The sequence below is a fragment of the Meriones unguiculatus genome, chromosome 5, assembly GCF_030254825.1.
Source record: "Meriones unguiculatus strain TT.TT164.6M chromosome 5, Bangor_MerUng_6.1, whole genome shotgun sequence".
In the NCBI taxonomy this organism is placed as follows: domain Eukaryota; kingdom Metazoa; phylum Chordata; class Mammalia; order Rodentia; family Muridae; genus Meriones; species Meriones unguiculatus.
In genome coordinates, this window is record NC_083353.1 from 131,677,747 (window position 1) to 131,704,439 (window position 26,693).

Here is a 26,693-nt window from a genome sequence, read left to right on the forward strand (position 1 = left end):
TGGTGCTGTTCAGGGAGGAAGTGAGGTCTAGCAATAGAAGCTGCTTATTGGGGCCAGCCTGGCAGTCTAGAGCCCTGTGGGTCCCCCCTTGCTCTCTGGCAAGGCTTCTCCCTCATGATGGATTCTGACGCCTGAAAACCATGAGTCAGGCAAATGCTGGACGTCCCCAAGATGCCCTTGCCCGTTTTTCTGTCTCAAAGACAAGAACAATAACCACAGAGCCTCCCTGGTGTTACTCTTCATCCTCAGCTGAGTCAGTCCACAGCCAGTGAGTGCTTGCTTGGCCTAGAAACAAGGCGGAAGTGCTGCCATCTACCCAGCGCGTCTTGTAGAGCAGGCAGTTGGGAGCGGCTTAACTGCTTTAAGACTGATTATCTAAGAAATGAGAGGTGCTGTGGTCATGTACTCACTCAGCAAATATTGACTGAGCATCCAGCATGTGCCAGGCACCCTGAGGGACACTGGTGCGAGACTGAAGTCGAAACTGCACGTGCCCACGAGGAGCTTGGCCAAAGGAACTCCTAGGGGAAGAAGGCATTTCTGGAGGCTGCGCACGGCCAGGCGTGGAGGGAAAGGCCAGTCAGCACTGTGTGCGGGGTGCGTCAGAGCCGAGTCAGGAAGCGTGAGGTTTGCTCGTAACGGCCTGGTGCCGCTGGCGGAGGTGCTACACCAGCAAGAGGAGGCGATTTTTCCCTCATTACTAAAATCGGTGTTCTCTTTATTTTTTAAAACAAACTGTTAGACTCTAACCCTCAGGTCCTGGATTTGTCGTATCCCTGTCGCTGCTGTAAGTTTAACGACTCCCACCCTCCAGGCATACACGTGACAGGCTCACTGCTTTCTCCTCCACTCCTACGACAAAGTACGTGATGCTGAGTGTTTTGTAACAAAGAGATAACTCACGCTTTTGAAGCGAGAGGTTCAAGATCTGATGGCTCCATCTACCCGGCTTCTGAAGGGGAGGCTTGGCTGACAGGCTGACAGAGAACTGGAAGGACAAACAGGACTGATACAGGAAAGGCTAAATGCACGAGGTTAACCCCATCCCAAACAACACTCTTCCGGGGCCTACCTCACCCAGGGTGACCCACGGCCTACCAGGCCACCCCTCTCAGCGTCACACCTGGAGGGCAAGCTCTTCCGTGGAGCTCTGGAGGACAAACCCACCGGAGCTGCAGCACTCACATTTGAAGTTATCTGTTGGGGCCCGTGGTCTTCAGCAGAGCTGGGCGCTCCGGAGAGGACTGGAGGCTGCGGAACAGACTTTGGAGGCACGAACTGTTTTGATCAGAAGATCAGCTTCAGTGCTCTCTTAAAAAGCTCCTGCATAACTCCCCTGGCAGAGCAGCACCTAAAAAAGGGCTATGCCAGTTCTCTGCACCTTGTGGCGGCAGGGAGGCCTGTGTCCCTGTGGTCACACACTACATCCAGGCTGGCCTGCTCTCTGCCTTGGGCTCCGTGGGCTTGACGATTTGGCTGACAGCAATACCTCACAGCCACAAAACTGAGAGACAAAGACTGGGATTCCTCGCTGGGCTGGCTTCCTGACAGGAGGGGAGTCAGCCTGGGCCCTGCTCTGGAGCTGTGCATTGCTGTCAGTGACAGCATCTTCCCCACCGCCTCCATGGGCGTGGCCATGATCTTCACCACCGAGAAGCTCCTCTTCTTGGGAGGCATCATGATGTCAGCGCGAGCCTCGTGCTCTTGTCCTCTCAGGAACCGTCTCTTTGGGTCCATTTGGCTCTCCCAGGCACCTGAGCGTGGGGCTGTTGGTCATGTATGGCCTTGTCCTTTTTGATGCTCGGCTCATTACTGACCAGGCTGAAAACGGAGATGAGGATTGCATCTGAGGTGACCTCTTCTAGGTTCTGTTGCACTCTTCAGGAAGCTCACGCGAGCCTGGCTTTGAATGAGAAGGAGAAGAAGAAAGAGAAGAAGTGAATGGGCCGCAGCCTCTCCCGCTTGGCTTTCCTCCCTCCGCCCTCAGTGCTCTGCACATCACAGATCATGTCCATAACAGTGAAACACACCAGGAAAGTGCCTTGAGGTTTTCTCTATTTTGAACTTTTTGATCAAAAAAACCTGATTAGTGAATATAGCTTGAAAAAAAGAAGGTACCTGCTAACTACATAGAATGTCAAACATAGGAAGGCAGTCTTGACTGGTCATATTATAATTCAGGGTGTCACCCTACTTTCACACTAAAAATATTAAAATACTAGTGAAATTCAAAAGCTAATAAAGTTCAGCATTTCCATGAATAATATTTTACTTACAAGTATAATATACTTATTTGTTTCCACTATTTATCCCAAAGTCAAATGAATGTGTACAGTTTTATTCCTGTATGTGTAAGTCTTTGTAATCAGTATTATTTTGGTTAGACATCCTTAAGAAATATATTTTATGAGTTTAAAAAGAGAACATTATAAAACATTTAAAGCTATAGAAACAGTAATCCCAGCACTTGGGATGGGGACTGAAAATGGAAGGACCATGAGTTCAAGGCTCTTCACACTTGAGAACAGATCAACTGCATGAGACCGTGTCTCGAGTGAAGAGACAAAGCAAAAGAGAGGAAGAAAAAGAACTTTTAGACTTTTCATTTGCTGTTCTGGTTTTATTCACACTTTCAGCACTGGACATTGAAAACACACAAAGCCCCTGCTTTGTAAGGACAGCAGCTGTGAGTCTGTACAAGACTGAGCAGAGCAGGAAATGACGGTGATTATCAAATCGACGAGCTTCACCATTGTCACCTACTGATTGTTCGTGGCAGTTTTTTCCGTTCTTTCATTTTCAGATTTATTTTTATGTGTGTGTGTGTGTGTGTGTGTATGTGCATGTGTTGCATGAAAAAGTGTATGTGTGTCTCCACAGAGGCCAGAAGAGGGCGTTGGACCCCCTGAGTTGTAGTTACAGGTGGTTGTGAGCTGGGAACTGAACTCGGGTCCACCGCAGGAGCAGCGAGCACCCTAACCACTGAGCCACCTCTGCAGCCCTCACTGGCAACTTTCAACTAACTTGTTCCAGCACCTGAGAGAGTCTTTAGAGAGAGAGCCTCCGTGCTCCAGTCACATTAATATTAAGTAGAGAGCTTAGCAGAGCCACAAGGAACAGCTGAGTGGCTCGTGACGCAGAGTGCACTCCCATAGCCTCGTGTGTAGGGAACCTAACTGTATCACCTGAAAACAGGGGAGACAGCAGTGCATGGAGCACAGGATTGAGCTGGAATTGATTTCCGCGGTGACAGTTCTTGAAACGTAAAAATAAAGGGCACTCCCTCGTTTATTACCACCTCCCGGTGTTAACTGAAAGAGGTCGTGTAACGGACCGCAGCTGCACGCTCAGCACACTCACACTTGCGAGTCTCGGCTTCTCTTTGCGGTAACAGTGGAAGCGGGGACTGTGAACTTCCTGCAGCTCAGCCCGGCTTAAGAAGAGACTCAGCCAGCCGGGCGGGGTGGGCACACCTGTGAGCCCAGCTCAGGAGAGGCACAGGCAGGGGATCTCTGTGTGTTCGAGGCCAGCCTGGTCTACAAAAGGAGTCCAGAACAGCCAGGCAGGGCTACACAGAGAAACCCTGTCTCAAAATAAAAAATGAAAAAGTGATTCACTCAATAGAATGTCCACAGCAGTGATACTTAATTCTGTGCATAATTTCCAACTCATATTTAATGTATGAAGAAAGTAAAACCTATAATCACTTGGATGTTTCTCTTGATGGTTACCAAAGTGCAAATGAGTTGAAAAATGGGAAACTTTCTCTGGATGATTCATGGTATTCTGAAACAGCCACACTCTGGAGCTTAAGCTTTGCTATTGTTTTTATATTTCTGTTTTGTTGTTTTGATTTGGACCCAATTTTCCTCTTGATTTTGCAAATGGAACACTCCCAAGCTGGATAGCATCCCACGCCTAGATGGATATCATTTTTTTTCCGGTTTTGACAAATAGAAAAAACAACAAAGACCATACAAATGAGGTGACTCACCCACCAATCCAGACCTTCCCACCTCCCCGCTCCCTCTGGCGTCAGACGTCAATCTAGTTTTGAGCACAGTAATATCCCTTCACCAGAGACTTCATCTGCTGCAGGACCAGTTAGCAGAGGTCCATCAGTGTCTGGAGATAACAGACAGAGATGTCTGTTACAGCTGTTACAATGTTCTTACTCTGTCCTAACATTACTCTCTTACTCTGCCGGTTACCAAGTAAACTGTCATGAGTGTGTATGCATGTATAAGAAACATAAGTTAGCACCGGGGGCTGCAGCACCCTCAGTTTCAGGGTCTTTGGACCATATCCCCCATCAATAAAGGGGGGCTACATAATCCCGTTTGTAATAACTCTGCCTGATTTCTGCTAACATACCAGACAGGGCAATAGGAAATAATGACTCACAATAGAAAAACACTATTATCCTTACAGAGACGAGTGGGTGCTCTCGCCACCCTCATGAATCTGTGTAGCAGTCGCTACTCGTGTATTTTTATAGAGAGAATACGTAGATAGGGATATAGATAACATTTGTCAAAGAGAATTTTAAATCTCTGAACTAATGGAAGCCAATTTTTCTCACTAAAAATATATTATTAACATAATCTCAAGGCTGCAGTGAGAGGTATGAGATTGTGGGACAGTAGATGTGCCGAAATGCTGCTATTTATTTACTAATGTGTTCTTGTGTATTGGACATGTGGGGGTAGGCACAGGCCACGCTGCCCAAGCAAACAACTTGGGGTCGTCTGCTCTTGCCTCCCATCATGTCCGAGTTTGCTTCTTGTGGCTGTGGAAAATACCATAAGCAGAAGCACTTTCCTTGGGAGGAAAGGCCTGGTTTGGCTCATTCTTCCAGACACAGTCCGTCCTGGGGAGAGGTCACACTGGAGCTCACAGGAGCTGGAGCAGAAGCTGTGGAGGAATGCAGCCCACTGTCACACGGCCTCTCACACTGGCTCACCCTCAGCCAGCTTCCTCAAACAGACCAGACCACCTGCCTAGGGAAGGAACCCCCACAGTGGGCTGGACCCCTACATCCACCAGCAGCCAGCACAAGTTCTTACAAATCCGCGGAGAGGCCATTCTGACTGAGGCAAGGCCTCCTCTGATGTTTCCTTTCCCCGAGTGGCTCCAGCTTGTGTCAAGTTCACAATGCTAGGTAACCAGTGCGCACCACATGGGACTCCGGGATTGAACTCAGCTTGACAGCAATCACCTTTTACTCACTGCACCATCGTGCCATGTTTTCTGGAGCCTCGGCCATTATTGGCTGTGGCGTTCACCAAGAGCAAGTGATCTCAGTTACTCCCTAATTCTGCCATAGGCCTGCTTGCACTCCCGGCTGCCAGCACACTGAAGGGGCAATCGCCGTCACCGGCGGCCAATCTTGGGCTCTGTACCTCCAGAACTGTGATCATAACAGCCCCCTTTTTCTTTACAAATACCCAGTCTTGGGTATTCTATTATCATAACAGAAATGGACTAAAATGATGTAAAAGAAAAAAAATCTACCTGTTAATGTAAAATGGACTCTTTTTTTTTTTAATGATTTAGTGGGGGGCGGGGGGTACAGTGTGAGCTAGCCTGTGTGGGGTGTGCATGTGTCAGCCGAGTCTGGAAGAGGGTGTCACGTGACCTTGTTTGGCCACAGCTGAAACCGTCCTCCATAGAGGGAAACTTGCTACAATGCCCCTGTTTTGAAGCCGCGGTTCTCGACCCCCTAAGCCGTGACCCTTTAACACAGTTCCTCACGTTGGGTCACCCCAACCATGGAATTACTCTTGGTAATTGCTACTTCATAGCTGTAATTTTGTTACTGTTATGAATCATAATGTAAATATTTTTCGAGAGAGGGGTTTGCCAAAGAGATCGCAACCCCCACGTTGAGATCCATTGTTCTAAAGGAAAGTGAGTTCTCCTAGAAAGTAAACAACTCAGAAGCTTCAAGAAGTTCCTAAAACTGACAAGATTCACCAGGTCCCTCCCTCCATAGTGTATATGAGCATTAAGGACCCCTGAGAGATACTCTTAGGCAACCCAGATGCCTGGAAGAGGCTCAGACCAACGGAGCTGCTTGCAAACCTCTCCAGCTATTGATCGGCCCATGTGCCCGCCAGGTCCAAGCTTTGTGATCTGTCTCCTGTAACGGGTGCTCTGGTGCTTTGTATATGATTGCTAACTATTTTGCCCCCTGCAGACTATCACGTACCCCAAAACTAAAGACATTTGTAACCCTAGCCTCCAAAACATCCCTGATTGGCTGAATAAATGCCTACACATCTCAGCAGGGCAGGAGTTAGGGAGGTATGGCCAAGGTCCGTGTTCTTGGAGGGGTAGAGGATCATGGGAAGGAGGAGGAGGCAGGGGAGGAGAAAGAAGCTGATGACTGGATGGGCGTGGACAGAGGAAAGCCCAGATGGGAGGCGTGTGCCAGTGTCCAGGGACTATGAACGGGAAGCAGCCCAGATAGGTGTGCTCAGAGCAGTTGGCTTGGGCTGTGGGCCTGGGAGATACAGGGTAGTTCAGGAGGCTAGTACCTGCCCCGCCCCCCATGAAGCCAGGCTTATTTAAAACACAACAGGCATCTGTGTCTTTTATTGTTTGTGATAGCAGGTTAGGTAATAGCGCCATACTATTTACAGGCTTTAATAATAAACATTATTAACCACTTGTTTTTTATTTCCGACAGTAGTCACCGTGCTGGGGTGGGCCTTTGGCCATGTAGCTGTCGTTGAGTCATTTCTGCAGGAACCCGGGGCCCTCGTTGGCCCCCCGAGTTGGACTTGGTGGTGTCCTTACCTTGAACCGCCTGTCGCTGGTCTCGTGGCTGGGGTGGGCAGGTGCTTGTTCACGACTCCTCAGGCTCCGTTGGAGAGATTTCAGCGCGGGCTGGGTGCAGGGCTGTGTGCCTGGCATCGCAAGGCTGCAGTAAGAAGCCAGGGTGAGCAGAGGCGGCTGGGAGCTCTGCCCGTGCCCCCCACCCCTGCTGAGGGCCGAAGCTGACTGGGGGAGGTGAAGCCTGCTTCCTGTTAGGATGTAGCGAGTAGTGATCTCCATGCTTGAGAGACAGTGAAAAGGAAGTGGGGTGCCCTCGTGTAGCGGGCACAGACTGGGCACCTGAAGCATCCTCCTGTTGTCTGCATGGGAGCAGAGCACTGGTGACAAGCAGAAGAATGCGAAAGCTGAGGCCCGGGGGCCACCACTGCTCCCCGTGAGCAGAGCTTCTCCAGTCGCAATGAAGGGCAAACTGACCTCCCCATCCGCTGGCCAGAGGCCACAGGGAACAGCGAGAAACGCCACGGGGACTGGAGCAGAGCAGGCTCTGCCAGCCAGTCAGGGGCAGCCACCAGGCTCAGCTCAGCCCCAAAACTACCAGTGTCGAGTTACACCACTGTCGGGTGTCAGCCAAAAGGGTGGACGGAGCCAGCGGCAACCTGGCAGGGAAGGGACCCTGCCACGGAGAACCAAGACAGCACAGAACAACCCGCCCAGAACTGAGAACCCCGTTCTGGCAAAGCCCGGGGTACAAGCCACCTCCTGTCAGGAGAAACCTAAAGCACCAAACATCTTACCCCTAAGGCCTCAGTGTTTACCTGAACAGTTTGCTTAAAGCTATTGGATCAGATTTTCACCTGGGAAGAGCTGGCTGGACTCGGGGCTTCCTGGCCACCTGGGAGGAGGAGCCACCTGAAAATCAGAGCCGGTGTTTTAGAGCAGTGGTTCTTAACCTGTGGGTCGTGACCCTTGGCAACCCTGTCTCCAAACATATTTACATTATGATTCATGACAGTAGCAAGATTACAGTTATGAAGTAGCAACAAAAAGTAATTTTATGGTTGGTGGTCACTGAAAAGGACGTTTCCCCTCCCCCCAGCCCAGTTGGTACAGGACACACCCAGACACCAAAGTTTCAGCACAAAGGGGATTTATTACCCCAGAGGGGCAAGTGGGGGTGGAGATGGGGTTGCAAACGTGGCGGCAGCAGCAGCAAAAAACAAGAGAGAAGGCATGAGAAGGTGTTTCTGCAGTGAAGATGCTTCTGCAGGAGGGGGCTCTTAGGGCGGAGGGGAGTCTGTCAAGGCTGAGGAGGTAAATCCTGACTGGCCATCCCAGCCAAAGAATGAATTTAGATTGTTGGACCTTGGTGTTTTGTCTCTGGAATGAGTTGGTGGCCAAATAAGAGACCTTGGGGGCTAGCTCCAGGAATGTAACGGTCTTTAGCAAGGGAGAGGGAAAGGGGCAAAGAGCTAACCCTACCATGTTTGCCCTGCTCAGGCCTGTCGGTGCGCCTTCAGTCACCACAACATGAAAAGCAATGCTAAGGCTCACGGCATCAGGCATCAGGAAAAGCCTTAGCAGCACTGCTCCTTCTTCACTTTCTGCTCTTCCTCACACCAGGCAGGCACGCTCTTGAGGGAGCAGAGCAGGCTCCTAGGCTCCTCAGCTCAGCAGGGTTGGGGTGACCCTCCCCCGGAACTGCACTGTCTCTGCTGAGGAGGCCTCCTCTCAGAGCTCCGTGGTCCCTGCGCTCCCTGCCTCAGGAACGCTGGGACACTGTCCCACCCAGAGCTGAGGTGCCTTCCCAGGCCTCGGAGCTGTGAGTTGTCTAGACACCCTTCCATCCAAGAAAGGTGACAGTGACAACAGATATTCCAGAGAGAGGAGGCGGGGGCACATCTGGATACATCTACTAGTCCCACACCTAAGGCTCAAGGATCATTGTGCAGGAAGGGGAGGAGAGACTGTAAAAGCCAGAGGATCAAGGAGTCTGCTCGGAGCTGTGTTTCCTTAAGAATGCCCGGAGCTACCCCATCTCATGAACACGGCTGCCTAACCATGAGCAGAACAAGGACCACAGCGACACACAGGTAAGGTTGGCAGGGAGAGCCCAGTAGGCCTCAAACCCTACATAAAGGACTCTAGGAAACCAAGGCATGTTGAGAAGGGAGAAATAGGCTTCCCAGGGAAGAGCTCACCAACTGATTATCAAACGGTCAGACTTGAAAACACGCGCATACACGTAAGACTCTCCAGACGCGGCAGGTTCCACGAAGGTGCTCAGGAGCGTGTGCACACATGTGTGTATGTAACAATTCTTGGAAACAGAGGCCATGAAGTTGACAGTGAGCAGGAAGGGGTATACGGAGGGTTTGGAGGAAGGAGAGAGCGGAGGGGGGAAATGTGATAATATTATTGAAAGGGTTAGACTAACTTTGTAACTTATATGTCTTCTAAAGCCTATAGTTTTGAGTTTTAGGTTCAGGTTAAGCTAAAGCCTCTTAGTACCTTTCCAGAGAATGGAGAAATGTGACCCTGGCCATCTGTGAGGACAGATAGAAAAAAAGCAAGCAAGCAATGACCTTCACTAAGCAAAAAGAACGACCAGACCCTTATCTTCAAGATAGTGTTTCTTAGCAACCAACCCAGACTTCTTCTGAGTAGCTTTTGACCGCCAGCCAAGAGCCCGCAGCCCTAAGCTTCAAGGATGAGCTAACCACCCCCACCTTAAATTGCAGCTGCATCCACACTTGGCAGGACTGGCCAAGCTTGAGCACCTAAGACTAACCAATTATCTTACTTTATAGCTTCCTCATCCAATCCTAAGTTGCCGAAACTGCAACTTCAAATTTCCCACAATTTTTCTTTTAAAAACCTAAGGTCTTTGTCTCCCGGGGCCACTCTTTGCTGACCGGCAGGGGTGGCCCCATTGTGCAATGGTTAAATTAAACCTCTTGCTTTTGCAATGAGTTGTGTGGTCTGTGAGAGTTTCTGGGAAGGGCGAGATCTTGAAATCCTGAGCTGTGAGACCCCAGGTCTTACATTATAATCCCAAAAAATAAAAGAAATAATTTTTAAAGCTACGTATGAGGGGAGGCAGAGTGGGCCTGTGTGAGAGAGCAGTAAACGGCACTGAGGACAGGCTAGAGGAGTCACCGGCTGGATGCCCAGTAGAAAAAGCCAGGATTTGTAGATGGAAGTAGAATACAGAAGTCCAAGAAAGACATCCAGGATGCTGTAGGGAGAGCTCAGGAGCAGAGGTATCCATGGAGACCAGGACAGCGAGGACAGTTCAGAGAAGAGGAAGGGAGTGACGAGGAGGTCTGCCCAGGAAGTGAGGGAAAGAATGTCATGAAGGAGTCTCTTCCCTGAAACTGACTTCACTCCATTCTCACCAACCCTCAGCTTCTTCTTACAGGCCTAGCACGCCAGTAAGGCCCAGGGCAAGCTCTACCCCTGCCCTGTCCTTTGTCTCATATCCTTCGTAGAATGTCTGCCATGATTAAATTAGACTTGGGGTTTGCTCAGAAGTCAGGAGAGCGGGCCTTTGACTTGTCCAGTGGTAGGAGATGGAGGCATCTCGGATTGAACGAGAAGAAGGCCCCCAAGATTCAGCTGAGTCTGGGCTAGATTTGGAGGAATAAAGTTGCATCAGATGACGAAGTATTCGGCTTTGCCTTTCTTTATCCTGTCTGGGGAGCACTTATAAAGACACGTGTACATGGGTAGGATTCATACATGTACATGGTTTGGTTTGTATGTATGTGTATACGTATCGAAACTTTAAAATAGCAAAAAACGTACTTATCTGTCTCCAGACTTAGCACATGCTTTACACATAGGCATTCATAAAACACTTGCAGCTGGTTTATTGGTTGTATGCATGGATGGGTAGCTGGGTGGGTGGGTGGATGGATGGACAGATGGACGGACGGATGAAGGGATGGATGTGCTGAGAAAAAGAGGCGGGGCAGGCGACAGCGTGCAGAGGCTGCTTGTTCAGAACACCCATGGAGCAAGGCTGGGGCCCTGCAGGTTATTTACAACTAGGACCCCTTCTTCTTATCTCCTGAAAACAACAAGAGAATAAATTCACAAGCACGTCTAGTCTAGACCATACCTGATGTCAAAAGTGATACAAGGATCTCATGATACAAGACTGCCCCCAGGACCACCCTGGAGTGATGTCAGCAGGCTTTGAAGACCCTGGAATACATCTCACAGACAGCAACCTTGAATAAATGTATGTTTGCCACTGAAAAAGTGGACAGGAGAACCCCTGTAGTGCAGGTAAGAAACAGCAGTGTTGCGGTTGGGAGAGAGATAGAGAGGACACAGACCTGCCACCCTCGGCTGGGGGTGGGGAGAAAAGAGGATGAGCAAAGTGAGTCCCAAGTCACATGTTGGAAAAGGGATGAGGCCGTCAGACACGCTGTGGGGCCAGGAGGGACATTAGCTTTTCAAGGTCTAGAGAAGGTCCAGACGCTTGATGGATCTAGTTGGTGACATAAATAAATTAATTTAGGGGCTGGAGAGACGGCTCAGAGGTTAAGAGCATTGACTGTTTCTCCAAAGGTCCTGAGTTCAATTCCCAGCAACCACATGGTGGCTCACAACCATCTATAATGAGGTCTGGCGTCTTCTTCTGGCATGTGGGCATGATAGTGTATAAATTATAGATAAATAAATCTTTAAAAAAATTAATTTACATGTAAGAAACTGAAATTTACAAGACAGGATCTGATTTGAAATACAGAATCTGGGGAATGGGCTGGGGCTCTGTAGTTAGGAGCACCTGTCAGCCTTGCGGAGGGCCCAGGCTGGTTCCCAGTTCCCACATAGAAACTCAAAATCGCCTGTTGATGACGGCTCCAGAGGCTCCAAGATCCTCCTCTGGCCTCTGTGGACACTGCACACATAGAACTTACATTTATAAAGGACGGCAAAATACATGCATAAAATTTTAAAAATAAATCTCTTTTAAAATACAAAACTGAACCAAGGCTACTGAGTATAAAGGGTGTGTGTGTGCCCCCATTTGCTGTAGATAAGGCTTAGGACTGGGAAAATCCAGGGCTTTGCATTTTGGTTTGAAAGTAGCCTTAAAATGAGGCAATTTTTGATGTCATTAATGTGTTTGGCAGAGGGAGTGTTAAAGTATCCAGAAAACAAATGAAGGGACTGGTGTCCAGCAAGGCAGATACATTACTCTTCTCACTGCTGATCAGAGGCTGAAAAAAAAAACCACACTTATGGAGAGTGCATTTGGGCTCACAGCTGAGGAGATGCAGTCCACAGGGCAGGGTTGCTGTGGCAGCTGCTCCATCACGCAGTCAGCAGACTGAGGGAGACGGAGGCTGACACTCACCATTTCTCCATCTTATCCAGGTCTGGATTCCACAGGCAGGCTGAGTCTTCATTCCTAGTTAGACCACCCTATAAGCACCAATGGGCATGTCTCCTCAGCGACTGGAATCTAGTCAAGGTGACAGTGAAGACTGCCGGTTACGGTAGGTTAACTGTGACTGACAGAGAAGGAAGACAGGGTGAGGTACAGACACAGGCAGGCCCAGGGCTCCGTGGGGAGGGTGGGGAGCACAGGGCTGTTGCCTTTTTTAACCTCAGTAAACCAAGATGTAAGACACACAGAGAGAGGAGAGAAAGTGAGAGAGACAGAGACAGACACAGAGAGAGAGCACAAGACACACACACATACACACACACACAGAGCACAACTACCCAGGGGGCAGAGAGAGAAAGTTCCCAAGTTCAAGGCTCCAGTGGGCTACAGAGTGAGTTCTGGCCTCCTAGGCAGCCCAGTGAGGTCCAGAAAAGGGTGGGGCTGCAGGTCAGGTAGAGCACTGAGGTCTGAGCTTAACCCTCCATGCCACAAAAAGGAGGAAGAAGGAAGAGGAGGGCTGCACTTTGCTACACATGCAAAGTGACTATGGAAACCGAGCGAGCTGCGCACAGGAGAAAAGCATTATTTTTTGGAAAACAGAAAACAGTCCGAGCACTTTCTCCAGAAAGCAGCATGTTCCGTGGGGGTAACGGGTATTAGCTTGGTGAGTAGCATCTCATTCCACGCCCATTTTCACTCAGAATAAAAGGCTCTGCACAGTGTTGGGTGTTACGGAAGTCATACGCTGTGTGTATATAAACTAAATGTAAACCTTTATCTTGAAATGATAAGGTGAGATTTATTGCCCTGAAATAAATAAATGCCTATTGCCTTTGGTGGAAACAATAAGGAAAAATTAATCAGCAGGAATTCTGCTAATTGTCACTTGACTGAAACCATTTCCTTTCTTTGAAATCCATCTGGATGTGATCTCAGGGGCAGGAGGCCTTTGCAGACCCAGAGTATACAAGCTCGTGAGGAGACAAACCAAGGAAATGGCCCTTCTATAAATCAGTCTGCCAGGGAGAAAGTCCATTCCTGCAGTTACAAAGGCCTTATCTGCTGCCGGGCCCGTGGCTTTCCTCTGCTTCCTCAAGCAGTCCAGAGAGTTGCTGGAACCCTGAGAGAAGTGAGGAGAGGCAGGCATGGTTCCCAGCTGCATGATCCCACATAAATCGCAGAGCTTCGTGTGCCGGTGTCTGGTGACACAGAGAACCCGGTGGCTCTGAAGGGCACCCACACAGTGGATGGCACTTCCTTCCTTGGGTGTGGAAACACCTTCCTGGTCTTTTCAGCTCTCTGTCTGTCTTTGTGTTGTCCCTTCAAAGAGGGAAGACAGTTGACATCTGCCTCCCGACATTTTCTGCAGTAAACATTTCCAATTCCATCCTGCATTTCCTCCTTCTAAGGCCCTTCCAAAGAATTCGATTCCGTCTGATTATATTGGAAAGTCTGACAACAAGGACGGAGCACAGTTACTTGGGAAGCTTAGGACATCCAGATAATCCTCATTTGGACGCCTGCACTTTGGTAACATCATAATTATTGTTGATATAAAATGGATACATTTAGTAGATACCATGGAGGCAATCGTTCCTTCACGGTGACTCCTCGCTCTTGGCAGTGACCTCCTGCTGCCTGCTCTTTGGACAGGCTGGGCCATGGTTCCCCAAAGAAGCACACGCCCTAAACCCTGGAGAGATGGTACACAGATGTCACAAAGAGCTCTGCAGACACAGTCAGGGGTCTGGAGAAGGGGTTGCTGGCCTGGATTCGCTGAGGGAGCCGCAGCAATCACGGGCCTTCTTAGGAGACCTGGGGCCCGCAGTCAGACATGATAGCAGAAGCACGGCTCCGAGTGCCCGGGCAAGCCCTGGGGCAGCTTCCGGATCTGGAAAAGTGGAAGCCTGTGCTCCTTCAGGCCACTGCAACTGCATTAAGATGTTAAAATAAAAATAGGAATAAGTCACTCATATTTAGTTTGGGCAACTCTTGTGCAGGGATGCCATCACTGGACATAGTCAGCCCTTGGCCGGCATGAGTTCTACCAACCACATGCCAACATATGTGGAAGAAGAGAAAGAAAGGGAAAGAAAAGAAAAAAGGAAACCTGTGTCAAAGCCAGGCAGGACTGCAACGTGGGGTGACTGTGAATGTAAAGAGACCCCGGGCTACACAGAACATCCTTTTTTTTTTAAGTGTTACTGGAGAGATGGCCCAGAAATTAAGAGCACTGGCTGTTTTTCCAGAGGACTGCAGCCCAATTCCCAGCAGCCACATGGTGACTCACAATCACCTGTAACTCCAGTCTGAGGGGAGCTGGCACCCTCTTCTGGCCTCCACAGGCCAGGAAAGCAAATGGTGAGCAGGCATACAGGCAGGCAAAACACCCGCACACGTTAGAGATAATCATGCGCGTGTGCTGAGCGAGCGTGCACGGACCTTCCGTTGTTCCCTCAACAGCGGAGCAGAGCAAGCATTGACGGAGAGCTTCGCGTCGTGCTAGCGTTGGACAGCACGTAAAGATGGCCTGTGGGTGCCCAGAGGCCATCTGAATGGCCGGTGCGCTGGCTTCATCTCCTTCAGCTATGAGTAAGTCATCACACCTGATTCTAACACCCGAGTGCGCGTGGGCTCGCTGCCATCATTAACCGGACGTTTTTGTAAGCACGGCTGCATGTGATCTCGTCAGACCGCCCCTGACAATCAGTGGACTCTGCACCCACGCTGAGAGCTGGTGGACTTCCCGGACAGAAGCAGAGGAAGCTCAGCCAGGAGCCCAGCTTGGGAGTCTGTGCTGGATTCCGATGACCGCAGCCTCCGTTTCTAGACGTCATGAACAGCTTTGCTGCAGCCCTGGGTAGGACCGACCACAAGTCCACTTTTAAAGACAGAACGATGATCGACCCTGGAGAGATACGGCAACACCTGCTCGCTTCCTTCGTAGAGTGACACTGAAAGTAAACTCACTGTCACCGTCTTCTCCTGAATGTCAGTACACAGAGACATAACCAAGATCACCAAAACGATGCCTAGGTTGTTTCTTTTTTTGGCTATTCATTTCTGCCTTGTAACAGTTTTCACCAACCAGATCTTTTAAGTTTTGGTGATTTGGGGTTTTATGTTTTTTAGAGACAGGATTTTACTTTATAGCCCAGTTTGGGCTCAAACAGTGATCCTCCTGTCTCAGCCTCCCAGAGTCCTGGGAATTCAGGCACGCATTACTACAGCTGCCTAGGTTTTGAGGGTCCTTGAAAATGATTATTCATTTACTGGGGGGGAGAAGCAGGTCACAGCAAACGTGCAGATGTCAGAGGGCAGCTTTGAAGGGTCTCTTCCCTCCTCCCTCTGTGGGTCCTGGAGGTCCAGCTTAGCTCACTAGGCTTAGTAGCAAGCACCTTACCCCGAGCCATTTCCCAGGCGACGACTGGGTTCTGGTGAAGCTGACTGACACAGCTTCTCCTCTGTGGACAGGCTGTGCTCCCAGTAACCATGCTCCCACCAGAGGCTTTTCTGCAGCTCTCTCTCTCTCTCTCTCTCTCCTGACACTGATGACTTTTCCAGGTCTAGGAACCCTTGAACTAGGCTGGGTACTACTACACTTAAAGAAAATGTGTGTGTGTGTGTGTGTGTGTGTGTGTCTGTGTAAAATATATATGGGACTTACAAAATAGTAGGTTGAAAATGGGTTCAAGAAAGGTCAAGGTTCAAACCCAGACAAATGCCTAATGTCAATTTAACATATTAAAGCAGATGCTGGCAACCTGGTTCTCCTTTCATCCCTCAGTCCCTACCTGTTACAGGTGTGCATCGGGGGAGGGGGGGTAGGCCAGAGTCAACCTCTCATGTCATTCTGTGCTGTTTTCTTTGTTTGGAGACGGCGTCTCTCCACAGCTGGGACCCACGTGCTGGCCTCCCAAGCACTGAAATTACAGCCCTGCACATCCAACACCTGACACTTTTATGTAGGTTCTGGGGATTGAACTCGGGCCCTGAAGCTTATATGCGAACTCTTCAGCAACTGAAGTATCTCTCCAGACCTGTACGGCTGTTTTTATATATAGTAGTTTTCCAGGATTTGCAGCTTAAAATAAAAAATAAAAAAATGTACTCTGAAGCCGTACTCCATAGTAAGGCTTTTGTTTGTTTTGTTGTTGGTGATGTCTTTGACTCAAGGTTTCATGTAGCCCAGGCTAGCCTGGAATTCATTAGGCATCTGAGGATGACTCTGACCTCCGAAACGAACTGCTCCCTCTGCCTTAGTGCCGTGGCTGCCGGCCATGCTGGGCTACAATGAATCTTATTAATAAAAGCCTACTAACTTCTAAAAAATCCCCAGTTAAGATGAAGTAAAAATTATTCCCATTAAGAAATTTTGGAAAAGAAAGTTATGACAGGAAGGAGCAACACACACACACACACACACACACCAGCACACAGCAGTGAGTTGAAACATCACATGGAGTCTTGGCAGAACTCTGCTGCTCGGGCTGCTGGGCCCCTCGTTCATTATTTGGTAACCTGACTCATTGTTTGGTACATCTGGCACATTTACTTTTTACCCCTAAAGTACATAAAAACGTTGGTTTCCCTTCTTTTGTGCCTAATCATTTGTCTTGTGGGATCTCTTCCCTCCTGCCCAGCCTCACGCTGTTCTTTGTGACTGTTGTCTCGGCAGCCTTTAAAGTGTGCTCCGTGGGCGTCCTGGCTAATTGTGCTACTTGCCCCAGCAATGCTGACCATGAGCCGGACCGTGAGCCGGGCCCTGGGCCCTGAGTGTCTGCCATTAGGACCTCGAATCTTTGACATGAAAACAGCTTATTCTAATGTTTCATTTCTCCGGACTGCAGTCTGTGGTCTGGACGATTGCCCTTTGCTCCGTCCCTGCCTTTCCGGTTCTCTGTCCTCATGCGCTCTGCTGAGCCCTGTGGGGCAACACTTTAAGCCTTTACCAACCAGACTGACTCCCTTGACCGGGAAATGGGACGAGATGGAGGAGGCCCGTTTGCCTCCTGTCTGCTGCCTCTTGTGCAGCCTCTGAGGCTCCAGGTGCTTTAAACAGTCCTGTCATAGACAGAAAGCCATCGTGACAAGCAGCCCAGCCCAGCTCCAGCCTCCAGGGCTCTGGTTATCCGTCTCCTCAGCTTGCCCTTCCGCCTGGGGCTGGGCTGGGCTGCTCATCACAATGGCTTTCTGTCTATGACAGGACTGTTTAAAGCACCCACGTGGCAAACCTTCCTCCATTCCTCCACTCCAGCACACCTCATGGGGCTACAGAGAGAACTAAGTAAGTGTGAAAATCTCCAGAGCTGCAGAGGGTGCAGACTGAACACATGGGCGTTGTCAGAATTGTGGCTGTCCCACCGGCCTTTCCTACCCATCCTGAAAGGCAGGACGGAGGGCACCAGGAAGAGCAATGGCCTGGTGTCTGGAGGCTCCTCCACCTCCCGTCATGGAGATATCCACAAGACCTGGACAGACTGGAAGGAAGCTAAGAGTGGCCATCCTAAGTGTGCCGGGCCTCAGGGTTTCCTCCATGAGGATGGGCACGGAATAAAAGTCCTGGAAAGATTTGGGATTCAGAAACTGGGACTTAGAGGATTCTTTGGCTAACAGGCCAATGTGCACAGGAGGAGAAAGCACCAGCACACACGCCCTGTTCTTCCCAGCTTGCCCCAGGCCAGCCTGACAGCCAAGCTCTGAAGGGCAGGTGAGTGCCTAGATAAACAGACCTTACCTGAGAGAGGCCAGGCTCTGGCGCATGCTCACATTCCTCCCGGTATGAGGGCCTGGGGGCAGCATGGAGCCAAAGGCTCCTGGAACCAACAGGATTCGGAGCCGCTCTGGGAACTGAGCAGCGGCTCTCAACCCCCGCTAACGCTGCGACCCTTTAATACAGGTCCTCGTGGTGCGCCGAGCCCAACCATCAGTTTCTTTTCACAGCTACTTGGTAACTGTACTTTTGCTAGTGTTCTGAATGGCGGTGTAAAGCTGTGAGCTGTGACTCCTGTGGCGTTGTTGGACCTCCCTAAGATGCTTGTTGAGAACCGCTGCTCGGCCAGCACGGCCTGTCAACCCAGCCACTCAGGAGGCTGAGGAGGGCTTTAAGGTTCAAAGTTGCCTGGCACACAGTTCAACACTAGAGGGGATAGTTTCCTCAGACCCTGTCTTAAGATGAAATTTTCAAATCGCTGTGCATGAAGCTCAAAAGCAGTGTTTACCCAGCAAACCCCAGACCCCACTCCGATTCCCAGAGCTGTGAAAGATGACATTTAACGTAAAAACATAGTCTGTCCTTAGAGTGGTTCTTGAGCACAGCAGAGTTTTCAGAATCCAGCATGGGGCCAGGCACTGTGGTCCATGCCTGGAATCCCAGCGTGGGAGGTAGGGGCAAGCGGATAGGCGCTCAAGGCCATCCTCGGCTCCATGGTGAGCTCTGGGCCAGCCTGGGCTACCCCAGAGCCTGTCTCAGTCAGGTGAGAGCCACGGGTTCAGCCTCCAGCGCGTCCAGGGCAAAGCTCTTTGAGCAAGGGCAGCGTGTTCATGGCTGGTTCTCAGCTGTTAAGGAAAAGCACGGCAGTCCCTGTTCACAGCTAAGGGAGGTCACGCCAGCAAATCTGTCAGCAAATGCCCATTCTCCATATTAGTCCACTCCCAATGGCAGTGTGAGGTTTCTTGTGGAGAGATGGTTCAGTGGTGAAGAGCACTGGCTGTTCTTGCAGAAGACCTAGGTTCAATTCCCAGCACCCACTTGGTGGTTCTTCACTTCTGGTTCCAGGGATCTGACGCCCTCTCTGTCCTCTGTGGGCTCTAGACAAACATGTTACATACACATGCACGTAGACGAAATAAAACAGCCATCCACATAAAAGCGAGTGTGTGTTTACTTGCAGCTGTTTGTCTATTGGGGCCCAGCTGGGCGTGTGTGTATCACAGCACACTTGTGGAGGTCAGGACACACTAGGGGAGTCAGCTCCCTCCGGCGCGGATGGAGGATGGAAGCGACTCACCGTCCTGAGCGTTTCAACGCTGACTAAAACAGAGGTTTCCTGAGAACGTCGGGAGCTCTCATCTTATAACAACAGTCTGCTCTCAGGAGAGGCCTGGAGAGCGTCACAACAGACATCCCCTCAGAAGCGGGAAGTGGACGTGTTTATCATGTACGAGATTAAAGGCTCTCTGCCACACAAGGCCCTGTTGCTGCTCAAAGCTCCTTTCCCCAAAGCTAACTGTGGCCCAAGGAGGACCTGGAGTGAAGACAGCTCCCTGGGAACTGTCAGTCCACGGCTTATCTGTGTGATCTTAAGCAGGGTGGATCTACAGGTGATTGACACAGCCACCTAGAGCCACACCCAACCACGACCCATTTGTCTGAATCACCAGCTTTGTAATCTTGCCACAGAAGGACATAGCCGATGGAAGGGAAGACGCAGGGCGAGTGGACAAACGAGTGACTGAGCAGCTATTCGGGCCCCTGGGCCTGCTCACTGCTTCATGTTTACCCCAGCAGGCTCCGATGTGCAGCCCTGAAATCATGGGCGCTATGAAGGTTGAGGCAGGAGGACAATCAAGAAATCATAAATAAATATTAAAATCAAGGCCTAGCTAGGCTGCAGAATGAGCTCAAGGATAGCCCAAGCAGCTTAGTGTCCCATTTCAGAATGAAAAGTACTCGAAGAGTTGGGAGTAGCTTCCGAGTGCGCACCTGGCATTTGTGTAGCCATAGGCTTCCGAGTGCGTGCCTGGCATGTGTGTAGCCATAGGTTCAAGCCCCAGTGTGACAGAAAAGGAAGAGAGAGAGGAAGGGAAAGTGACAGGAATTTAATTTCCACAGAAAATTTATGGAGCAGCTGGAGAACTAGAACACGAGGCCCCTGGTTTGGTCCTCAGCACCAGAAAGAGATTGGGAAAAAGGGAGGGATGGAGAGAGAGAGAAAGAAGGAGGTAAAAATGGAGGGAGGGTAGAGAGAGGGAGGGAAGGAGGAAGATATGAAGGAAAGGGGAAAATGGAGAGGGAAGGGAAGAGGGAGAGAGCGAGGAGGGGATGAAGGAAGATGAGAGGGAAGGGAAGGACTAACTTCACCCTGAAGAACAAATGTAGTCACCTCATAAATGCTGAGCCCTTTGCTTGGAAGGGAAGCGTTAGCCTAGGGTTCTGCACTGGGTCAAAGTGGAAAGCAGACCCCTCCTGTGTAACCTGATCATATCCCAAATAATTCTATTTGTTGATATATGTGTAAAAATGTCACAATGAGCTGGGCACAGTGGCACAGGCCTATAATCCCCGCACTTGGGGAGGCAGAGGCAGGCAGATCTCTCTGAGTCCGAGGCCAGCCTAGTCTACAAAGTGAGTTCAGGACAGTCAAAGCTGCACAGAAAAACCTTCTCTTGAAAAACCCAAACACAAACAAACAAAATGTCACAATGAAACCCATTTCTTTGTATTGTAGCCAAAAGGATGAACTGAAATGATAATAATAGTTTCCACGAGTTACGAGTCTGTTTCTTTACTTTTTATTTACTAATTCTCATATGCAATGGTGTTTTGCCTACATGCATGTATGTGTACCATGTGTGGCTGGTAGCCCCAGAGGCCAGAGGAGGGCATGGGTCCCTGGAGATGGGAGGAGCAGAGAGCTGTCAGTTGCTGTGTGGGCGCTGAGGATCTGGGTTCTTTGGAAGAGAACCAGTGTTCTTAACCACCAAGCCATCTCTCTAGCCCCAAGTGTTTTTGTTTTTAAAAAGTCTGAGGTACTTTGTTATATCCTGCGTGTTTCATTCAGCAAGCTTGGAAAAAAATTTTAGACTTAATTCTCAAGTGCCACAGCTTCCTCTGTTAGGGAATTAGTCACCGGAAGACTGAGGTTGGATGTACTTCTGCAGTATTAATCGCTGCTTACTACGTTTTTGTTAAGGCTTTTCTGGGTGCCCCACGCCCTCGGTGGCTCCCGTGTCCTCACCTGTAACGTCCAGTCGCCCGGCATCGCTTTGACCTGAGATCTCCGCTCCAGAGAGCTGCAAGCTCAAGCTGGGGAAGGACGCCGCTGAAGCCAGTCTCTGAAGAAGGGCTGTCACTTGAACCACTGGGACAACAGAGGCTGCTCCTCCTCCTCTTCCGTATATTTTGTGAAGCAATAAGGTGAAGTGGACAAGAAAAGGGCTTATGAGAGCAGAAAAACCTGCCCCAGAAATAGGGGTGTGGTTCACAGTAGAGCCTTGCTTAGTCTGCAAGGGAACCCTGGGTTTGACCCTTGGCACAAGCGGAGGGGGAAAAGCCGTGCAGGCGTGGAGGAAAGAAGAGAGGAAGGGATGAAGAAAGGGTGAAAGGGAAGGGGAGAGGCAGGAAGACAAGAGGAGGAAAGGAGGATGGGAGGGAGGGAGGGAGACAGAAAGGCAGAAGGAAAATGGACAGGGCTGGGAAAGGAGAGTCAGCAATACCAACTGCAGAGGGAGAGCCACAGTTAAGTGACCAAACCAGGCTTTGCCCCTTGCAGTTGGCTTGAGATAGTCACTGCCATCAGACACAGCATCGTTCACGCGTGTGTGTGTGTGTGCTGCAAGTGTGCATGCCTGTGAAAGGTTAGGCTCTCGAGGGCCTGCTCTCATTTGCAAAGCCAGTGTTACACGGTCATTTAAAGCTTCTGAGAGGGTGTGCAGCAGTTATGGCTATGTAACTCCAGCCAGTTTCCACGCTATGTGAGCACAAACAGAACACTTCCTGGCTGCCCCTGACACCCTGCCAAACGCGTTTCTCTCCACCCAAGCTGGGGAAAATGCTTTGACATTTTCTTTCTTTTCTCAAATGGATTAACTTTCCGACGTTTTAATGTATTTTTCATTTTATTTATTTATTTACTTGTTTAAATGCAATTCCTGATAATTACAAAAATTCTCTCACTTTGGTCCCTCTGTCCAACTCCTTGTTTGGGGACACAAGAACTTAGAACTCCTCTAGAGTGAGTCATTGAAGCCCAATATCCACAGATGTCACTGGGCATTAAATTCTAACTTCCCCTTCTCCTTCAGGGGTCCTTGTGGGGTCAAGGGCTGTCTTGTCTCCCAGTCCGTCTCCATCAGTTAGAGAGCATACGGACCTTCCAAATGATCAGGCCAGCGGCTGTGTGTGAGTGCTTCCTTGGGCCTGTAGGCTCTGCTGCTTCTCTTTCCAGCATTCCGATGACCCGCTGGAGCAGGACCGGTGGGGAAAGGGAAGGCCCTCACTGCTCTGCTCTGCAGAGTTGCCAGGGGCAGCTCACTGCTCCCACAGCCAGGGCCGTCAGCAGCGCACCGCTTGCCACCGGAGCAGGGCTGTCCAGCAGCAGTCTGCAGGAAGTCAAACAGTGATGGCCGAGCCTCACACGCAGGGATGATACCATTTAATCTAGAAGAAGCAGTGCTGCTACGTGACTGACAGGAAGATGGAGGCTGGGTGAGAGCGAGGCTCCTTTCTTGTTGGGTTTTGAGATAGGGTCTCACTCTGTAGCCCTGGCTGGCCTGGACCTTGCTATATAGACCCATAAAGTGTCATGTCCCATTGGCAATGTGCACCCTAAAATTCTAAGGGAGCAATTTAGAACAAGAGTCCCATTTGCCTTGTAAAAATTTCTCTTACCCAGCAGTGACGGAGCACGCCTTTGATCCCAGCACTGGGGCGGCAGAGGCAGGCAAATCTCTGTGAGTTCAAAGCCAACCTAGTCTACAAAGTGAATCCAGGACAGCGAAGGCTACACAGACAGACACTGTCTGGAAAAAACAAAAACAAACAAATAAAGAGCCCTGAGCACCAGAGTTCAATTCCTGGCACCCGTATGGCAGATCTCAACTGTCGGTAACTCCAGGTCCTGCAGATCCAACACCCTTCAGACAGACAGACACATGTAACACCTCATTCAGACACGTGTAACACCTCATACAGACACGTGTAACACCTCATTCAGACACGTGTAACACCTCATACAGACACGTGTAACACCTCATACAGACACGTGTGTAGGCATAACACCAATGCACATAAAATTAAAAAAAACTATAAAAAGTTATGAGAATTTTTTTCCTTTTGGCAATTTTTTTTTGTAACTCAATTGCACAGTTCTCAGGCATGACAACATCAAGTTAAAAAGTAACCTTATTAATCTACTAAAATAACTAAGCTGGAAACTTTGTTTAAAGTAGTAGCAGTGCTCCATAAAGGTTTGGTGGGAGCTAAGTCAAAATGAGGTTTGGCTGGAGAGGCTGTGAAAAGCAGATCTCCCAAGTTTGGACCAAGTTTACAGCTACCTGGACTCCAACCCTAAATGATCCCACCTTCTCTTCTGGCCTTAGTGGGACCAGCACTCACATGCACATTCCCACAGAGACACATAATTAAAAACAAACCTCAAAACAGAAAACAAAGAATTTAAATTAAGCTTAAGGCCAGCCAACGCAATCCCAAAAGGGGATTAAATTGAACATCACAGAATACGCAGAGACAATGTGCCCCAGACACTCTGGCAAAACAGAGAAAGGCTCAAAACATACGTTGAACACATAATGTAAAGTACTAAAGATCTTCAAAAGTTAAGATAATACAGGTAACAAACAAGGCATTCTAAATACTAAAACATTTTTAAAGTAACCAAGCAATGTTTAGAAGTCAAAAACAAAAGCATGAGTAGTCACAAGTGATCACAGAAGAAAGAAATGTCTATACCTGAAGAAAGAATTTGAAAACGGGAAGACAGACATAAAGGAATTCTGAACTTATCCCAAATAAAGATGAAAATGAAAGAGAAGTGGAAAGACTGAGTTCTGCAACTGGCAAGAGTGCTCAGTGCCAAACCTGAGGAGCTGAGTTCAAGCTGGATTCCCATGTTCACCCTCTGACCTCCACGTGGGAGCCTCGGCTCATGCATGCAAACACAAAACAGTAAGGTCTAATTATCATTCCAGAGCAAGGTAGTGACGTCAAGGAAGAAGGAAGAAATAGTATCCATTAAGATAACAGCTGGGTGTTAGTCACATTTCTATCCTGGAACAAAATACCTGAAAAAAAAAAAAAAAGCAACTGAAAGGAATTTTCCCGTTAGAAAGCAAGAACCAGGCAGGGTAGCACAGTTCTGCAATTCTAGCAGCTGGGAAGTGGCAGCTCGGAGCAGTTCAAAGACAGCCTGACCTTAAATAAACTCTGTCTCAAAAACAAAACAAAACCAACAACAAAGGAAGCAAGTGGAGGAGGGAGGGAGGTGTGACTCAGCAGAGAGGGTTTGATACAAACATGAGACCCTACGTTTTCTTTCCAGCACCACGATCTAAATGAACGTATAAAGAGCAAATGTTAAAGAAGATTCCTTTTTGAAAATTCAGATATTTAAAGCTGTTCCCAAAATAAGAAAAACAAAACAACAACAACAACAAAAACCTTGCTCTTTGGTCCAGGCTAGCTTCCACCTCACCGTCTTCCTGCTTTAGCCTCCGCCAGGCTGTGCCTGTGCCTGTCTCACTGCGTTGCTGGTTACAACTGCACTGTTCTGGCTTCTGTGCCAGCCTGGCTGTGTAGAAATGGGATGGTTTCCTGTCCTTGAGCAGCTTGTTAGAGTGCGTACGAAGGGCTCCTAATCACTGCTGACAGTGACAGAGGGACCACCTTTCTTTTGCCAATTCTTAAGCAGAAAATTCGGGGGAATCCAGAGTGTTTCTCTCCATTAGGATCCATCGGGTCTCTTCTCTTTCTCACAGTAGCTGAGCCTTTCAGCAGTCTTATAAACTGCATGAATGTCCTGGTTTTCCTGCCAGCACTTGTTACTGCCAGCTGGAAGTAGCCATTCTAGCCATCCTGCAATTCTTACAGCCTAAGAATTGTTGGCATGATCCACGGTCACACAGATCTTTCTTCTATTAGTTGTATATCCTTGTTTTTGTATTTTGTCTTTTTAAAAATTTATTTGTTCACTATTTCATGCATCCAATTAACCTCTTATCTTCCTTCTCCTACTGACCCTCATCAACAAGTTCCTCTCCTACTTTTTTTCTTTCTTTCTTTCTTTCTTTTTTGGTTTTTTGAGACAGGGTTTCTCTGTGTAGCCCTGGCTGTCCTGGACACATTTTATCGACCAGGCTGGCTTCAAAACTCATAGCAATCCACCTGCCTCTGCCTCCCCAAGTGCTGGGACTAAAGTCATGCCCGGCTCCCCTCCTACTTTGGTGTGTGTGTGTGTGTGTGTGTGTATACAGATATGCTCAACTGCAGAGTATGGGAGGTTGCCAGAAGTTGACTCTGTCCTCTATCGGGTCTACATTATTCTTATCTTTTGAGACTGGCTGTCTCTTTGCAGTCTTGGCTGTCCTTGAGCTGCCTGCCTTAGCACTAGGATTGAAAGACATGTGGCAACACCCCGGCCTCACATTTTTTGTTTGTTGTTTTTTGGTTTTTGTTTTTGTGTTTGGTTGGTTGGGTTTTTTTGTTTGTTTGTTTGTTTGTTTGTTTGTTTTTGAGACATTTCTTACTGAGCCCAGAGTTTTTTGCCATTTCAGCTGGCTGGGCTGGCCGGTGAGTACTAAAAGTCCCCTGTCCCCTGCTCACAGCCACACCTGGCTTGTATGTAGGTGCTGGGCTCAAGACACAGGTTCTCATGACATTGTAGCCATCTCCCCAGCCCTTCTTCAAGTAACTTTTAAATACAGAGGTAATAGTGGGCTAGAGGGATGGCTCAGGGGTTAAGAGTACTGTCTGCTCTTCCTAGAGGCCCTGAGTTCAATTCCCAGCAACCACATGGTGGTTCACAACCATCTATACTAGGATCTAATGCCCTTTTCTCGCCTGCAGGTGTACATACAAAGCATTCATATATGTTAAATCTTTAAAAAAAATACAGACTTGTCATGGTTGTTTTCCTCAATCTAAAATTATGGCAACATCCTGTAGAACACTGCCTTTAACTTCTAAAACAATCTCACTGTAGTTATGAAATGGTGCAGCCAGCCAATCGCCCCCAAACAGCAGCCCACAGTGTATAAGGACCTCCACATGGATCACTGCAGTGGCCTTTCCTCCTTTCTGCATTTCTCCATTTAGTGTCTCTTTCATAAGAATGTGGCGTCTGCTTACCAGGTTCCTGGTCTAGGAGTTAATATGAAGGCCCTGACAGAGTCCACAGTGGATATACAAGCAAGTTACACAGAAATACAAAACATGGAAAAGTGAACTCAGTGGGATCGCTGACATGTTCTGTAGCCCAAATTCAGTTTTAACACTATTTAGGAAGAAGGTGGTGTTGGCAAAATCTGGGTTAATGTCAATAATGCTTTTTCTTAAATCAGTTTTTCACAATGTAGCCCAGGGTAGATTCAAACTAGTTATTCCCTTGCCCTAGATTCTCCAGCACTGAGATTACATGTGTGTCACTGTGCCTAGCACGCTGAATGTTAAGGATGAAGAAGCCCGGTATCTAGAAGCACAAACACTCGAGGGCCCAGAGGTGGACGAGCAGGGTGTGTTGGGAATTGGCTGTGGCCTCCTATTGCTGACGCACAG

The 26,693-nt window shown here is 49.0% G+C and overlaps 1 long non-coding RNA gene and 1 pseudogene across 2 annotated transcripts; one reads left to right on the forward strand and one right to left on the reverse strand.

Moving 5' to 3' along the window:
- The first annotated feature begins 1,039 nt into the window (after positions 1-1,039).
- LOC132654167 (bax inhibitor 1-like) lies at positions 1,040-9,749 on the forward strand (annotated as a pseudogene).
- Positions 9,750-10,446: 697 nt separating this feature from the next.
- On the reverse strand, positions 10,447-24,895 carry LOC110558910 (uncharacterized). 2 transcript variants are annotated; one of them, XR_009592021.1, is made up of 6 exons: positions 24,582-24,895; positions 22,794-24,471; positions 21,142-21,293; positions 17,919-18,991; positions 12,149-12,256; positions 10,447-10,849 (listed from the first exon to the last, which is right to left on the reverse strand). It is a non-coding gene; the product is annotated as an uncharacterized LOC110558910 (long non-coding RNA). The 2 variants fall into 2 exon arrangements; XR_002477036.2 differs by having other exon boundaries at positions 12,149-12,305.
- Positions 24,896-26,693: the final 1,798 nt, after the last annotated feature.